Genomic DNA, 17,765 nt, shown 5'->3' with positions numbered 1-17,765 from the left:
TAAAAGTTAAAATTCTTTCTGAAGAATGTTTGTTGCTAAAAATAATCTATATTTTGAGGAAGGACATAACTAGTAAAATTATTTGTTACTATGTTACTTATATATTCCCCCTCAAACCCTTAAAAAACAACAACACTATTTGGCTTCAATGGAGTAGAATATTGGTGACTAGCCTGTGACCTTTGTGGCAGGGTCAAGGTTTCAAAAATGATTCTGCCTGTTTCTTAGTTCCCAGAAGTTGTAAGCATCATACGCTATAAGTAAATTATTTCTGTCTCTGTCACTGTCACTCAGTTTTTATTGAGCACCCAGAGTTTGTAATACAATTATGTATATGTCTACTATGTAGGGTTAAGGATAGTCTTAAGACTTGATGTCTTACTATAGAATATTTTGAAGATCAATAAGAACAGAATAGGAGAATGACTACTCATACCCATAACCAGTCATCACCTCAATGGACAATCCTGTTTTAACTATGCCACGACTCATGTACATCCCCTCTCCTGTAGACCATTTTCATGTGCAAATCATTTCATGCCCTATGTATGTGTATATGTATTTCTTAATATTTTCAAAAAGTGCAGACTTCACAATGTAATTATTTTATGCCCCCCAAAATAAAAATTCTTTTATATCATCAATATCTAATCCTTTTTTAAAAAAAGCAGTTGCATGATTCCAGTATAAGGTTTACACTGAACAATTAGTTGATGTTTTCCTTGAGTCATTTTTGACCCCACTGGCCATTGCTTTTAATTTTTCTCCCAATCTCTATTAAAATTTGCTGAAGATTCTACATAAACTTTTTGGCAATGCAGCATTTGAACACAGGGCTTTGTGATTGCTAGGCAGGCTTTACTACTTGAGCCATCCTTATAGACCTTTCTGCTTGGGCTGTCCTGTAGCATGATCCTCCTTGTTGTGTTTTCTGCTGTAGGTGGGACTGACATGGGTCAGCACCCCCAGCTCTTGGTACAAATGAAGGTTTCGTGAACTTTCCTTCAGGCTGGCTTGGAGCAGTGATCCTCCCAATTTTGGCCTCCTGAATGGCTACGGTTAGAGACATGAACAATTAGAGACATGGTCCCATTATGTAAGGTTCAGGTTCTGGAACTGGGAATGTGGCTCAAGTGTTACAGTGTCTGGTTAGCAAGCACAAAGCCCCGAGTTCAAACGCCAGTATCCACTCCCCCCCCTCAAAAAAAAAGATTCAAATTCTGCTCTTTGCTTCTCAGTATGTTGTATTCTTCTTGAATGAGGAGGTGAGAAAAAACATAGAAGTCAATATTTAATTAAGTGACATAAGCAAGCAATCAAAAGGCCATTGATATGAGTATAGTAAATGAATGTAATAACTATTACTATGGCTATATAGTATTTTATTTCTCATTCAGTATTAGGATTTCCACTGTGAAGTGTACATAAAATAATAAATATTTCCTTTTTTTCCTTAAAAGCATGTAGTACTTGTAAATACAGAGTTGAAATCTTTGGATTTTTATCCTAATTTATAAAAACTTGGTGTTTTAGAGGGATCGCTTCCCATGTACTTCTGTGGATTTCTCACGAGTTAAATTCATGTGAATAAAGCACCAGATCATTTAGCTTTCTCCCAGTTGTTGACCAAGGAGGTTGTTCCCAGTCTTAAATAATGCAGTGATGAATGTCTTGTGCATAAACCTTTCTGTGCATCTGTTGCTGTTTTTCAGGCATAAACCTTTCTGTGCTTCTTTTTTTTCAAGTGTGAGATGTGTAGGCAGAAAGGTGCCCTTTTTGTTTTTGTTTTGTTTTGTCTTGGTAGTTGTATGGCCATGTGGATCTCCAAGAAAAACTTGTAGTCACTAGTAGCACATGGGATTTGCATTTCTTGAACTTCCCCAGTATAGCCACAGTCACCTAGAGAAACCTTGCCAGTTGTCTAGAGCTTTTTAAAATTTGTCTTTTCTGTGCTGCTTTTTATAGGTTTTCCCTTCTTAGTAGTCACCTCGCCTCTTAGTACTAACTTCATCATCTTCACTCAGATACTAGCTCTAGAGGTGCATTTTACATACTTAAATTAAAAAAAAAATTCACCGTGTGTGTGGATTTGCAACTTCAGCTTTGGTTCTTTAGAACTTGTATTCCTTCTTTCTGGCTCCATCTTTATGGTCATTGACTTTGCTATTCTATATTAATATTACAAGTTCATAGTGGAGGAAAAACTTAGCTGCCAAACTGAATTAATTAGAAGTTACAAAGCAGATAAATTTACACATTGGGTAATCACATTACCCAACAAGTCACTTTTCTTTAAAAAAATTTTTTTGTTAAAGATTCAAATTGGTACCTCAACAATCGAGAGATGTCAGTTGAGAAATCTAAAGTATTAGGACTATTCCTAAATCATAATAAAGATGCTCTGAAATTACAGTACATACTAAAACTACCTCACATTGCATAATGCTTTACAGCATACCATCATTGCTTGGAAAAAACATTCACCCTGTGAATGTGAGCATAAATGGCCCTTGAGGACCATAGCCTGTAACTTTTACAAACTCTGCTCACCATACTTGAAACGTTCACACCTCTCCTTCGCCCATAAGCTGGCTCTGGCTAGTGCACTAGTTTGTTCAGCTCCATCCACTACCCTTGATAGCTACCTCCCTTCTCTCAACCCTGGAAGACGACCCTCTCCCTGCTATTGCTTTTGGTTTTTTTGTCATGGTATTGGAGTTTGAACTTAGGCTGGCACTCTTCCACCTGAGCCACACCTCCAGCCCACCCTGCCTTTCACTTGGACCCCAAGATGACTGGGGAACAGTAACATTTCTGAGTAATGTGGAAGTAGCCTGTGTAAAGCAGGCCAGTGAGTCTAGCTAGCTACAGCTAGCTTACTCAGTATCCTGTCCCTTCTCCCCCATAGCACCAGACTCCATTCTGTTTCCCTGCCTGCCAATGCTCCTTCCCTTTACCTTTTTGTCCACCTGTCAACATCTATTCATCCTTAGTATGTGTCACTGTCATGTGTCATCTCCTCTCTGAAGCAAATTACTGTCTGTGGGAGTTAACATTCTTGCGTTGAGCATCTGCACACTCCTGGTCTTCCCCTTTCTATTCTTGTATATGTGCCCCATCTTCTCTCATCCATTGTCCTACCTTTCCTTCTCCTCATGATCTATCCTAGCAGCAATTAAGCATGTTGTACATGTGCCATCTATCAAAGAAAAATACTGATAGCTCTCTCCATTCTGTACCTTCTCCTTTGAAGGACAGCATTCTCTGAGGAGCCAGGAGCACTTTGTGCTTCCATAGGACAGTCCCTCCTCAGCCTCCAGACTGTGCTGGTTTACCATAGACAGTATTTTCCATTACTACCAAAAGCCTCTCTATACCTAAGCGAAGCAGGCTAAGTCCTTATCCAGATTGCTGCCTTCTCCTTCACGTGTCTCCTTTCTTTTGCTCCAAGGCAGAACAGCATGGTAGCCTCCTTTCCACCTTCCTATGTGTCTCCTTGTTCTGTCTACTCCAAGCAGTGGGGCTCCTCTTTGTTCCCCAGCTCTAGGCTCCTTCCCCAGACTCCTGCGGTGTCACTTGTTTTAGCCTCAGACTGCCTTCTCTACTGCTAACTGTGCTCTTGACTGTTTTTGTATGTGCATGTGCTGAGGATCCAACCTAGGGCCTCATGCATGCAAAGCCAGTGCTCTACCCCTTGCTGCTCCTTTTTAGGACACCGTCAGCTTCACTCAAGGAAGTCCTAGTTCCTCCCTTGGTCTGCACACCCCATCTCTGCCCTGCCTTGCGGTTGTAGCTTCCACAAACTGTCCCACCCAACATCCTCACTTGCATGATCCAATGCCTGACCTCCCTCCACTCAATTCATTTGCCTCTTCCTCCTCAAAGTCTCTTCTCTGAAGCTTGGAAGAATCTTTTCTTCTTGTAGCTTTTCATTGTACCTAGCCTGTACTTAAATTCTGGCATTTTCTCCCTTTTATTTTAGGTTACCAATAAATTATATTGTTTTGAGTTACCTCTCCCAATAGACTCCAAGCTCCTTGATGGTAGAAGTTGTGCCTGCTTAATCCTTGTGTTCTCCAGATTACTTTGATATTTAGTGGTATTGAGGGTAGAGATTTGTTTGTCTTTAAATTTGTTCTTAAAGCTCCTTCACAGTATCTTTGTGCAGATTCGACTGTCTAGGACTATTGAAAACGAACTTTCTAGACATGACCACAAGGTGGCACAGTGACTGCGGCCTCCTGGCAACTAGTGAGAGTGGGCCAAGTAAAGAAAAAGAACATATCTCTTTGCTTGCTAGATACTCCATGAGAATTCAGGATACTTTCCAAACTTCAAGTGTTCTGTCAGGTTTTGATCATTCAAGAGCTAACCAAATAGATTGGGCCACTATTTTCTTCCATTGATCCAGTGGGCCAGCAAGATACAAAGCTCCCTGGCCTTCTCTTTCTTACCTTTTCTGTGCATTCAAGTGCTGGTTTCTCTGCGTTCAGGCTTATTCTTCTGGCCGTCACTGGGAACTGAAACCTTTGTTGCCAGAAACAATAGCTCTCTCCTTTGCTGTTTATTACTTCTTCTTTTTTGGGGGGAGCTCAGGGCCTGGGCACTGTCTCCAGCTTCTTTTGCTTCAGGCTAGCACTCTACCACTTGAGCCACAGCACCACTTCCAGCTTTTTCTGTTTATATGGTACTGAGGAATTAAACCCAGGCTTCACACATGCCAGGCAAGCATTCTACCGCTGAGCCATCTTCCCAGCCCTCTTGTTACTTCTGAAGTCATATTTTTCTTTTTTATCCAATATGGATAATCCATAGATTTTTTTTTTTTTTACTTATTCAAGTGAGATTCGGCTTAACAAGCAATAACTAGTTTTGTTTTAATCGTGTTTGTCTATGGCCTTCTCCCCTATTTCCTAGTTGCACAGTCAAGAATTGGTTGTGTTCTCTTTAGTTAAACATATTAGAATTCAAGAAGTCCAAAGGTTCTGTCCAATATTGCACAGACAAATAACACTGGGAATGTATATATTCAACTATGTATATCATTCATTCCTTTATTATCAATGCCAGCAAAATTGCTTAAAGCAAAAGAAAACAAGTTAGAAATTGCTACTGGTGCTGTAGGTAAGTTTGATATATGTTGCATTAGTGTTTAAAGTGATATTTTGACAAGGTAGACCTAATATAAATTAGTTAGAATTACACATGGTTTAGAAACATGTCTGCAAGGTTTAACCCTGAGGGTAAAAATAAGAGACATAGAGAGGCTACAGGAATAGCTCACATGATAGAGCTTCATCCTTGAGTTCAAGCCCTTAACTATGCTCAGAATTCCTACTTACATTAGTCTACATCATATAGAATTATTAACACAAACGAATATTTAAAGGTGTTCAATTGCTCATATGATGTATTAAATATGGTATAAAAAGGGAAGTAAGGGATATATGGACACACTTTTGAACAGCTATGAAGCAAAAATAAAAAGTAAAATCACAAGTCAAAGGTCTGTGCCTAAGATTGAATTCAAATTCTTCAGTAGGACCTTTCTATGGTATTTGATAAATGGAGCTCATCCCACAACTATTTATTATCTTCAAGTCTCAGTTCCAGTATTCCTGGAGCCTTTAAGTCATGTAGTATGATATGTCTTAAGCAACAGGTGAATTGCATTGACTTCCTCCAAGCTTAACAGCTGAGAATGTGGCTCTTAAACTTCACAGATATGTTTCCTTCCTAGTAAGGGGTGAAGGCAACTCACATTTAAGCTGTTATACTTTATATCTTTTTCCCTCTTTTAAATGAGGAGGGCTTTTATTCATTTTGGATCTTTCTCCTTATAAAGGATTTCAGGGGTTTTTTCTTAATATTTTTATTAGATAAACTAATTGTACAAAAAATTGCATTATAATGTTTACATACATGAATGTAATGTTCTTTGATAAAATTTACCCCCTCTGCAGCATTCTGTTTCTAAGCTTCCTTCCCTCGGTATTTTGTGGGTTTTATTATGTTGTTTTCCTGCAAATAAAAAGTGTGTGTGTGTGTGTGTGTGTGTGTGTGTGTGTGTGTATTTTGACCTTATCTGCCCTCCTTTTCCCTACTACCTTCCTGCTAGCCCCACAGTCCCTCTTTGTCATATTATTATTATTATTGAACAAATCTTTCTCGTCCTGGATTATCTCAACCTGATGATCTCAGGTTCCATCAAGTTCCATCAATTTTCTTCTAACAACACTATTTCATTATTCATTATTATTTTTTTTTTTCTTGATGCTGGTCCTCGAACTTGACCTCAGGTCCTGGGCACTGTCCCTGAGCTTCTTGCTTAAAGCCAGCACTCTGCCATTTGAGCCACGGCTCTACCACTTCCACCTTTTAAAATTTTATTTTATTTAGTTTTTTTATTGGAGATAAGAGTCTCACAGACTTTCTTGCCTGGGCTGCCTTTGGACTGTGATCCTCAGATCCCAGACTCCTGAGTAACTAGGATTACAGGTATGAGCCACTGGTATCTGTCTCATTCTTTTTCACGATTGAATAATCCTTACGGTGTGTATCTGTTACATCCTCCATTCAATTGTCAGGCACTGAGGCTGATTCCATAGCTAAGCTATTATGAATTAGTGTTGTAACAATTATGTACATGCAACCTTCTCTATTGTATGTTATATATACTTAAGAGTGTTATAGTAGGATGGGAGTTCTTTCTTTTTTTTTGGAACTCCCGTATTTTTTTCCATAGTGGTTGCACTAAGTGACATTCCCATCATCAGTATATATGCTCCTCACCCCATTTACCTCCATCATTTGTTGTTTGCCTTCTTTTTTTTTTTTTTGGCCAGTCCTGGGGCTTGGACTCAGGGCCTGAGCACTGTCCCTGGCTTCCTTTTTGCTCAAGGCTAGCACTCTGCCACTTGAGCCACAGCGCCTCTTCTGGCCGTTTTCTAGATATGTGGTGCTGGAGAATCGAACCCAGGGCTTCATGTATATGAGGCAAGCTCTCTTGCCACTCGGCCATATTCCCAGCCCGTTGTTTGCTTTCTTGATGGTTGTCTTTCTCCCTGGGTTAAGAATGCATCCCAGTGTAGTTTCCTTTATGGTTAAGAATGTTGAACATATATTCAGGATGTTAATCCTTTAATGAGTAGTTGACAATGGTTTTTCTGGCTCTCTATACTGTCTCTTCATTCATTGCTTCTTTGATGTACAGAAGCTTTTTAATTTGATGCAATCCATTTGTCTTGCTTTTATTTCTTTTTTTTTTTTTTTTTTTTTTTTTTTTTTGGCCAGTCCTGGGGCTTGGACTCAGGGCCTGAGCACTGTCCCTGGCTTCTTTTTGCTCAAGTCTAGCACTCTGCCACTTGAGCCACAGCACCCCCTCTGGCCATTTTCTGTATATGTGGTGCTGGGGAATTGAACCCAGGGCCTCATGTATAGGAGGCAAGCACTCTTGCCACTAGGCCATATCCCCAGCCCACTTGCTTTTATTTCTTGAACAATTAAGAGTCCTATTCAGAAAGTCATATTCCTGTGTCTTCTAGTATTTTCTCTGTACTAGTTTTCAAGTTTCAGGCTTTATATTAAGGTTTTGATTCATTTTAAATTTTCGTACAGGGTGAGAAATACAGATCTAGCTTCAATGTTTGACATGTAGACATCCAGCTTTTCCAACACTATTTGTTGAAAGGACTGTCTTTTCGCTAATAATGCTTTTTGTGCCTTTAGTAAGAGTCAGAGGATTGTAGCTGTGTAGGCTTATTTCCAGGTACTATGGCTCTGTAGTATAATTTGAAGTCAAGTATTATGATGCCTCAAAGATTGTTCTTTTGGTTCTGGATCACAGATTATTTGAGTACTTTATGCTTCCATATCAATTTTTAGATGATTTTTCTGTTTCTACAAAAATGCCTTTTAATTTTAGTGGGGATTGTGTTGAATTTATAGATTGCTTTTGGTAGTATTTCCCATCTCACAATATTTTTTGTACCAGTTTATAAACACAGGAGGTCTTTCTGTCTTAATGCCTTCAGTTCCTTTCTTTCGTGTTTTATAGTTTTTGTTATAGAGGTTTTCCCACCTCCTTAGTTACATTTATTCCTATTTACTTTGTTTATTGCTTGTTTGCTTGAGAATATTGTAAATGAGGTTATTTTACTAATTTGTTCAGACTGTGAACTGTTGGTATTTATGGTTTAGTATGTTGATTTTCTGTCTTGCTACCTTGCCAAAAGTGTTCATCAGATCTAATAGTTTTGTTTTGTTTTTGGTAGAATTCTTTAAGTACAGGATCATAACATACTCAAATAAGAATAAATAGACTTTTCCCTTTAGTTTGTATCACTTTAATTTTTTTCTCTTGCCTTATTGCTCAATCTGGGAGCTTAAGCCCTGTGTTGAATAAGAGCAGAGTGTGTGAACACTGTCTCAATCCTACTTTAAATGAAAGAGTTTCAGATTTTCCCCCGTTTAGTATGATGTTGGCTGTACATTTTTCATACATAGACTTTATTATATTAGGGTCTATTCTGTCTGTTACTAGTTTCTTCAGCGCTCTTATCATGAAGAAATATTGAATTTTGCCAAAGGCATTTTTCTGAATCTGTTGAGATCGCAGATTTTGTTGTGCTGTTTATGTGATTTGCATCCTTGATTATGTAGAATTAAAAATCTTTGTGAACTATCATTTTACTGTGTTTGCAGGTATTTTATTTGAATTTTTGTATCTATGTTCAAGAAAATAGGCATGTAATTTTTGGTTTTTGTTGTGTCCTTATCCAATTTACATATCAGAGTGATACTGGCTTCATAGAATGTGTTTGGTCGTCTCCCTTCCTTTTCTATTTTATGGCAAGGTGGATAGGTAGGCAGGTAGGTAGGTAGATAGATAATCTCCCTTGTGTCTCAATAGAGAAGTATCTGTCTTATTGAAAACCAGAATCTCCCTCTTCTCTGTGTCCGTTTCTGCCTGCTTCCTCTGGAAGCTGCACCCTGTTCTATTGCCCCCTCGGCACAGGAACATTGATTGTCTCCTCTTTTTTACCTGGGATCCTGAGTTTTCCTTTAGTTGTCATCCTACCTTTAGTTATTCTTTTCTCGTTAGGTACAAAATTCTGAAAGATAGTAGCCTCCTGCTGAGGATGATTTCCTCATCATGTGGCTACCAGCTCTTTCCTTTCACATATTCTCCATTCCCTCGCTCCTGCATCTTCTCTTTCTCCCGTTCCCTCACTCCACTATCCCAACCCATTCTCTTTCTTAGGGAATTGTAGTGTCTTCATGAAGTGCCTACACGAAGACCGCTTGGTGAAAATTGTAGGTCTGTTCTCTAGCTTTTATTAGCTTTGGGGTCTTTTTGTTGTTGTATTTTTCACCTTTTCCTTATCCTGGAGTGACCTAGTTTTGTCTCATAGTGATGGTCATTGGGATTCAAATGAATTAACTAGTAATTTGGTTTGAATCTTTCTCTAAGGGCGGGCTACCTTACTATCCTTGTCATCCTTCCTCTTAATCTCCTTGTTAATTTTGCTAACATATAAATGGACTTTTTTCTAGAAAACATTTTTTTTTCTTTTCACCTCATCTTTGGATTGCTGTAGTATGTATCTTCTGTGTCCCCTTGAAATAAGTAATCTCTCCCATTGTCCCTCCTCTCTAGCTTCCTTCCCAGGTTTTTATTGTTCTCAGAGTTCTTTCTCGCTTGAGTTCCTATGAGGTGTTTAAACATCATTATTCTATATGGCAGCCAGAAGCTCATCATAGAGCTTATTATGACCTGCAATTCTAAACACTGAATTCTGGCTATCAGGCTCACGTATTCCAGCCACACATGACCCTTCTACTTTATCCTCTCTTCTTTTTTTCTTCTCATTTTTCCTTTCTTGACAATACATTCTTCAAAAAAAGTCCATAGTACTTTTTTCTGAGCTTCTTTAGTACTTACTTCTTTTTACCAACGTGTGTGTATATATACGTGTGTGTGTATTTGTTTCTAACTGTTGATTTTACACTAACCATTACCAGTGCCACCTGATGGAAGTTTTTATTTTTACTCAACAGATATATTTCTTAACATGACCAAAAGTATGCATTCTGAAGCAACTCCCAGAAGGTGGAGATCATTTCTATCAGTACCCATGATAATTCAGATTAGTACTGTATATGGTATACATCAGTAATATTTATTATGTCAGTGTCAGATATTTATCTTGATAGAGTGGTAACTCTATGACTAAGCCTTGGCTCTCTGGCTTAGGAACATAAAGCAGATGATTTCCTGAACAGAGCTCCTGGCATCCTTATTTTGTCGTGACCATGCCCATAGAGATCGGGCTTCACAGCTAGCACAAACAAAAAGATACTGGGACTTCATGTGAAAGTAAATTTTAGTCCTATCATAAAAACAAACTCAAGTGTACACGAAGTATACTCAGCTTCTTCTGCCTTCTCTTTAGGACTTCTCTTTAAGTAGAGAAACCAAAGAAGCACTTTAAGGGATAGAATTTTCCTAAGACTCCACTGAAAACTGTTTAGAACATAAGAAGAAAACGGTCAATTTAAGAAATGCAATAAATTTGGAGTCATATTTTATTCAGTGAAAACAAACAATTAAATGACTATGATTCAGGGGAAAAGAATATGAATTAGAGATTAGTGTGCTTACCTTTTTCTTTAATGTAAACCATAAATGCTTTGCTTTACATTTGTTTCTAACAGGATAGAGTTTTCAATAAAGTTAAAGTGTAAAGAATAAGTGATTTATACAAAGAATCTGCTATTAACCAGATTGAGCCTAACATTTATAATTTCTTTTTTTTTTTTTTTTTGCCAGTCCTGGGGCTTGAACTCAGGGCCTGAGCACTGTCCCTGGCTTCTTTTTGCTCAAGGCTAGCATTCTGCCACTTGAGCCATAGCACCACTTCCGGCTTTTTCAATGTATGTGGTGCTGAGGAATCGAACCCAGGGCTTCATGTATACAGGACGAGCACTTTACCACTAGGCCATATTCCCAGCCTCTAACATTTATAATTTCTAACTGTCTTTCTTCTTTTCTTCCTAGGTTGCCTCTTGGTGGTGCCTTGGCTGTATTTGGCACCCAGAATGCTTCATTCTGTGATGGTCTATTAATAAGATTGCCTTGGCTAGAGTTAGAGCCTCAGGTAGGTGACTTTTGACCTTATATAATACGAGTCTCAAAGTGATCAGTTATTCTAGTTCCTAAGTGATGTAAGAGATAATATTAAAAGCTTTGACAAGCATACCACATAGGGCCAGTATGCATTGTGATCAGCAGGACTCAGTAATAAGTACAATCTAGTAGAAGACAAGGAGTGGCAATTCTCACTCTGACAAAATACTTAGCTAATGTGAAAGTTTATTTGTTCCTCTTCCCTAGATAGACTCTTAAGTAAGCTCTGTTATTCCTGAATTTTACAGAGTTGTAGACTATCCTTGTTGCCAACTATGCTGGGAGCAATCTTATTAACCAGAACATTAAATTCCTGGGATGGGGCAGGTGCAAGAGTAAGAAACACATTTCAACAAGAGCATTTGCTAGTGTTGTTGGGGAAAGGCCACACATATACATGTATCTAAATTTCCCTGCTTGTGTATAGATGTAGCTCAATGCTTGAAAATCTAGGCACATGCCTATTTGTACCAGGTAAGTTATCAACAGGACTTCACACATAGGGTTGGAATTTAGAGGCCAGGACCACAAGCCCTAGGCCAGAGAGACTGGAAAAAACAATTGTGGCTCTTTCTGGACACAGGGAATGGATTTATTTATTTTTTCTTTTTTTCCCCCAGTCCTGGGGCTTGAACACAGGGCCTGAGCATGGTCCCTGAGCTTCTTTTTGTTTAAGGCTAGCACTTGAGTCACAGTGCCAGTTCCATCCTTATATGGTACTGAAGAATTGAACCCAGGGCTCTATGCATGCTAGGAAAGCACTCTACCACTAAGCCACATTCCCAGCCCTGGACTCAAATTTCTAAACTCTTCATTTACAGCAGACAGGGCAAAGGAGGACTTGGGATGAAAGCCAGTATTCATGAACAGATCTTTAAAATAAAACTAAAGGTGCATAAATTAATCTGGCTAAAGTTTTCTAATAAGCACAACATTCTATGGAGATAAAAATCAAGTTAGCCTAAATTTTTATCCATTTGTGTACTCAAAAAAGTAATAAAAATACTAGAAAAAATGTAATAAAATATCAATGTTTTGAATAGACGTTTTCTTTTTCTACTTCATTCATGATTTTAAAATGTTTTTAAGGATGCTACTTTTTAGTAGCTAGAAAAAAGGAACCATTAATTTAAGCCAAACTTCATTTATGCACATTTTTTCCCTTTTGATCCTTCTATACATGTGACTATTCAAAAATAAACATTTTTCTCTGATATTTTCAGTGTCATCCTCACATTTCAGTTTCACATGAAGGATATCTCTTTAAAGAAATAGAATTTTACCAGGTACTGGTGCCTACACCTATGATACTAGCTACTCAGGGTGCTGAGATCTAAATGAATGCTACTTGATGCTAGCCCAGGCTTAAATATTTTCTGGACTTCTTCAAACTAACTAGCAAAAAAAGAGCTCAAGGCATGGTTCAAGTGGCAAGCCACTTGAAGGTCTTGAAGTGGTAGACCATTCAAGGTCCAGGCCTTGAGTGCAAACCCCCAGCACCTCAAAAAAAAAAAATAGAATTTTATTTTATTTTCCCTTCCCATAGAATTTTATTGTTTATTTTTAAACCAGTCATTATCAAAATAGGTTACATGTACTTAAAGAATGATTAGAACAGAACATTTAGAGGCAGAAATGTTCTGGAAATACAGCTCTACTAAGAACCCAACAGGTTTCTCCATGCTCAAGCAATCCTTTAGAGACGTCTTCTCCTGGACATAGGAGTCACTGGAGATAGAAGCATGTCTCGAATTGACAATTTTAGCTAGGACTCATCTTCAAATATTTAGGAATGAAAAGAAGTGTTTTTCAATGTGATTTTATTCTGGTCGGCCACATAGGCATGATAGAGGAGACAGGTTGATGGTGTGTGCAACGACTAATCCAAAAGTAGATTCGGTTTTCATTACATTGTTAGTATGACGCTGAGCATGTAAGTTTAAGCACCAGCACATGCATTAGACATTTGTACCTCCTTATGTATAACATGAGCCCATATTTCAAGTACACAGTACTTTGACATGGCTTAAAATTAATTCTCTGCATGAGCTTTTGTAAAAGTAGAACTTCCTTTCCTTAGCACTTTTCTTACATTACTTCTACCTTTTTATTTGAATTTATAAAGTATGGATACTTGAGAATTCAAACATAAAATCTGAATCATTGTATATCTGATTTTTAAAATTAATTAGCTTACATTGATACAGAGGAGTCTGAGATTTTAATAGCATTAAGAAGTTATTCAAGAATAAAGGAATTCCTTCCAAATCTGTAAGGCCCTTTACTGTTGACAGTCTTATAGTTGATAATAGATATTTTTGTTGTACCTCCAGAAACTTAAATGATTACTGGTAATAAGACAAAGAGCTTACAGCACTTTGGGAAATATGACCTGTAAGTGACCTAGTTCATAGTAATAGCTAGCTCAGAGTATTTTGGAGATGTTTCATATAGGTTTTGAAGCAAAGAAAATCTCACTTTTTATTATTATAGTTGTAATTCTTTGCACAGTGTTCCCTTTGCATCATTGCTTCTGTTTTGTACAAGTCCTCTCCTCTTTCCTATTTGAAAATACTAATTACCCTCTATGACGAAAATTAAGACCACTTATCTGTGTTCTTCAGTTTTTATTTTTATAAAAACATACAGTCATAGAGAAGCCTACCTCCCTACACACACACACACACACACACACACACACACACACACACGAAACTGTTAAAAGAAAATGCTAGCTTCTAAGTTATGAATCATTACGAGAGAACTTTTTTTTTTTTTTTTTTTTGTAAATCCTGGGGCTTGGACTCGGGGCCTGGGCTGTGTCCCTGAGCTTCTTTTCTCAAGAATAGCACTCTACCACTTGAGCCACAGCTCCGCTTCTGGCTTTTTATGTTTATGTGGTACTGAGGAATCGAACCCAAGTCTTCATGCATGCTAGCAAGCACTCCATCACTAAGTCACATTCCTAGCACAAGAGAGAGCTTTAAAGAGAATAAAAAACTCCTTATCTTGACCTGGCATTTTTGCTCCATGAAATAAAGAATGGAGGAAAAATCCTTCTGAATTGGAAGATCCATGTGTGGTTCTTCTGTATTTATCAGGTCTGTTCATGTGTCTGGGCCCTGGCCTTGAAAAGGAACGTCATCACCACACAGATGAGGAACAGAGCTGATAATGGCTTTTTTTTTTTTTTTTTTTTTTTTTGGCCAGTCCTGGGCCTTGGACTCAGGGCCTGAGCACTGTCCCTGGCTTCTTCCCGCTCAAGGCTAGCACTCTGCCACTTGAGCCACAGCGCCGCTTCTGGCCATTTTCTGTATGTGTGGTGCTGGGGAATCGAACCTAGGGCCTCGTGTATCCGAGGCAGGCACTCTTGCCACTAGGCTATATCCTCAGCCCGGCTTTTTTTTTTTAAACACTGGAATCACAGCTTTGAAATTTGTCAGTATTTCCCAAATTATTTCTTAAAGTAAATAAACTGACTTTCCCTTCATGTCTCCATTACTTACATGTTATTGAACATAAGCCATTTCTAAAAGCCATGTTGGTTTTGTGGAACATTTCAAGATCAACTTAGAAGTACCTTTTAATGAACTGCTTAAAATAAGTTGAAAATATCAAATGTAGTAATTTTTTAAAGTATCCTCATATTGATTTTTGTAACTATGACAGCTAGTGAGAAACAAGTATTGTGGTTTTCCATATTCCGGTTATTAACTCAGTTCTCTCAGGACCTACTATAAATCCAGTGAGTTAGTTGCACATCTCTTTCCTGCTTCTCAGTGAGCAGTCTGGCTCCTTGCCCTTCTCTGTAGGGATCAGCAGTGCCATCCAAACATTTCACTGACTTGCCTGCTTCGTGCCAAGTACCCATATAGGTACCATGAATGTTTTCACTTCGGCAATTCTTATTAGAAATGAGGCACAAGAAGTAGCACTGTGGCTCAAATGGTAGAGCGCTTGCCTTGAGCACAAAGAGGCTCAGGGACAGTGACCAGGCTATGAGTTCAAGCCCGAGGACCATCAAAAAACAAACAAAAAGAAATGAGGCACAATTAAAGTTATGTAGTCTTACTACTTGATTCCTTAGAAATAAGAACCAAGAATGCTTATTTTTGAAGTAAATATTTTAAACAGCTTTTTATTATTGCAGTTGCTGTTACTCAAAACTCTTTTAGTGTTTCATATAGATTAAAATGTTGACAACTGGTAAGTTTTCTTTTGTAATCTACCTATTTACTCTACTTATGGAAAATGTTCTGAACAAATGTTGACATTTTTTCCTGAAATGTTTACTAATGTTGTTTTATGATTAGTATAAGAGAGACTAAAGCTTTGATGATTGATAGCATTTTTCCTTAGCAAAATCTGTTTTGACTTTTAAATATAAACGAGTTACTAATACAGGTAAGTGTTGCAGAAATTCACAGCTGTTAACAAAGTAACTATCAGAAATATGGAAATCAAAATATAGAAGAGATTTCAATATGGTCTTGTTCTTTGCCTGGCATCTCATAAAAATTAGTTTTAGTAGACCTTCTGATGTGATTTATTTTTGCTTGTTATTCTAAAGTAGTGGCTCAGCAGACTAAAGGAGGCTATTCATAGGGGAGGAATCCAAAGGCATAACTCCTCTGAAAATTTAAAATACTATTTATTGCAACAAATTCCAGGAAATGGAAACATGGAGGGTTTTTTGATTGAGGTAGTGGTATTGGTATTGTTTGCTTTTGCTTTGGGTTCTTGTTTGTTTGTTTGTTTTGTTTTTAGGGAGACAAAGGGCACTGCAGAGGAAGGAGGAAGGGTGAACAAATGCAGTTATAGTAGTCAGTGTACACTATGTGGAAAATGAACTATGCATTTTGTGGGCAGGGATGGGCGGGGAAAACAGGGAAAATGAGGAAAGGGGTGACATTGTCCAAAAAAGAAATGTGCCCATTCCCTGACTTAGGAAATGGTAACCCTCTATACAACACCTTAATACAAATCACAATAAAATTATATTAACAATTTTTAAAACAAAATAGTGACTCAGGCAGAAAAATAATGTTAAACACAGGAAAATAAGGCTGTGTGCATGAGCTTAGACTATTCCCTCTAATTACTGTTCTGTGTATTTAAAGTCACACTGGAGTAGGGAAGAAAGCCTGCTCTGTTATCAGTAGAAACTGGAAGCATATTCTGAAGACACTATTTCATCTTAAAATGCCTTCTTTCCTTCCTTCCTTTTCTGCCCTCCCCTTCCTCCCTTCCTGTTTCTCTCTCTTCATCTCTTTCCTTTGTCTTGCTTATAAAATCCCATGCTAGCCTCAGACTTTTGATCTTTCCACCTCAGCTTCCAGAGTGCTGGGATTACAGGCATATATCATCGTGTCTGACTCATTTTAGAGCAATTTAAAATGAGTACATGTATTTTCTACTATCCTTCATAATTCTTTAGACCAAGGCAAAGAACAAATCTTATCAGTTGACAAAAACCTAACTCTTAACAAGTTTCCCCAAAGAGTAGAAAATAATAAGTATAAGTTTTATTGTTGACTTTTTAGAACAATAATTCAAGTAACTATTTTAAAGGTTTTTCTTGATTGTACAAAAATTCACAGAAAGCTAGGCTCAATGGCTCATGCCTGTAATTCTAGCTACTCAAGACTCTGAAATCTAAGGATCACAATTTGAAGCCAACCTAGGCAGAAAAGTCTGTGACACTCTTAATTCCAATTCACCAGTGAAAGCTGAAAGTGCAGGTGAGCCTTAATTGGTAGACACCAGTATTGAGTGAAAGAGCCAAGCAAGAATGCAAGGCCCTGAGTTTGCCAGTACCAACACATACATACATTATACAGACAATTTTAGTTAAGATTACATAAGTACAAGCTCTCTATATAGTTTAAATACATTTGCTTTATCAAAATAATGGTTATTTCTAATCAGTTTCTGGTTTCCTTGGTTTTAGGAAATAGCAATTCTTTGAAATTACTTGGCATCTAGTAAGAATTCAAAATAGGTTGAATGTAAGGAAATTAAACATAATTTGGGAAGTATATTAGGGGATAAAGTAAGTTAAAATAAGTATTATTTTAGATTATAATAAGATATATAGCAGCATTACCTTGTTGACTATTGGAGTATCTTAAAATAAGATATATAATACTTAACTACTGAAATACTTAGAACATTAAAGCATTTTTATTATAAGTTGCTATTGAATGTAAGCATAGAGGAATATTTTATGAGTGTATTTAAGATGGAATAAAATTTATATTAGATGAATAAGAAAATGTATATGTTTATTATTTACTGGTTGCTTTTAGATTGATTTCTAAAATATTTTATTTATCCTCTCAGATAGATATTCTAGTTATTTTTAACAGTTTTTAATAGTACTTAGTATTTACTTTGTAAGCTGTCTTTTAGATCTTAAACCTACTTCTTTTTTTGGAGCTATTATCTGACAACTCTAATAAAGAAAATTTGCATTTATCCCTCTTCAGATCTTTTAAGTATGACAAGATATATCCACTTTCAAATTGGTTTGCTAACATAGCCTTTTCATAGAATGTAGTTGAATAAAAATGAAGTA

The 17,765-nt window shown here is 37.4% G+C and overlaps 1 protein-coding gene across 3 annotated transcripts in view; it reads left to right on the top strand.

Moving 5' to 3' along the window:
* The window catches only part of Plag1 (PLAG1 zinc finger), a 45,308-nt gene that overhangs the window by 16,182 nt on the left and 11,361 nt on the right, over positions 1-17,765 (top strand). For all 3 annotated transcript variants that reach the window (XM_048358824.1, XM_048358821.1, XM_048358822.1), the window contains exon 2: positions 11,060-11,159. The gene's annotated coding sequence lies outside the window, so the exon portion shown is untranslated. The remainder of the gene's footprint in view (positions 1-11,059; positions 11,160-17,765) is intronic.

Source organism: Perognathus longimembris, chromosome 12, assembly GCF_023159225.1.
Source record: "Perognathus longimembris pacificus isolate PPM17 chromosome 12, ASM2315922v1, whole genome shotgun sequence".
Lineage (NCBI taxonomy): Eukaryota > Metazoa > Chordata > Mammalia > Rodentia > Heteromyidae > Perognathus > Perognathus longimembris.
The sequence above is the reverse complement of the archived record's forward strand: the minus strand, read 5'-3'. Positions and strand labels throughout refer to the sequence as shown.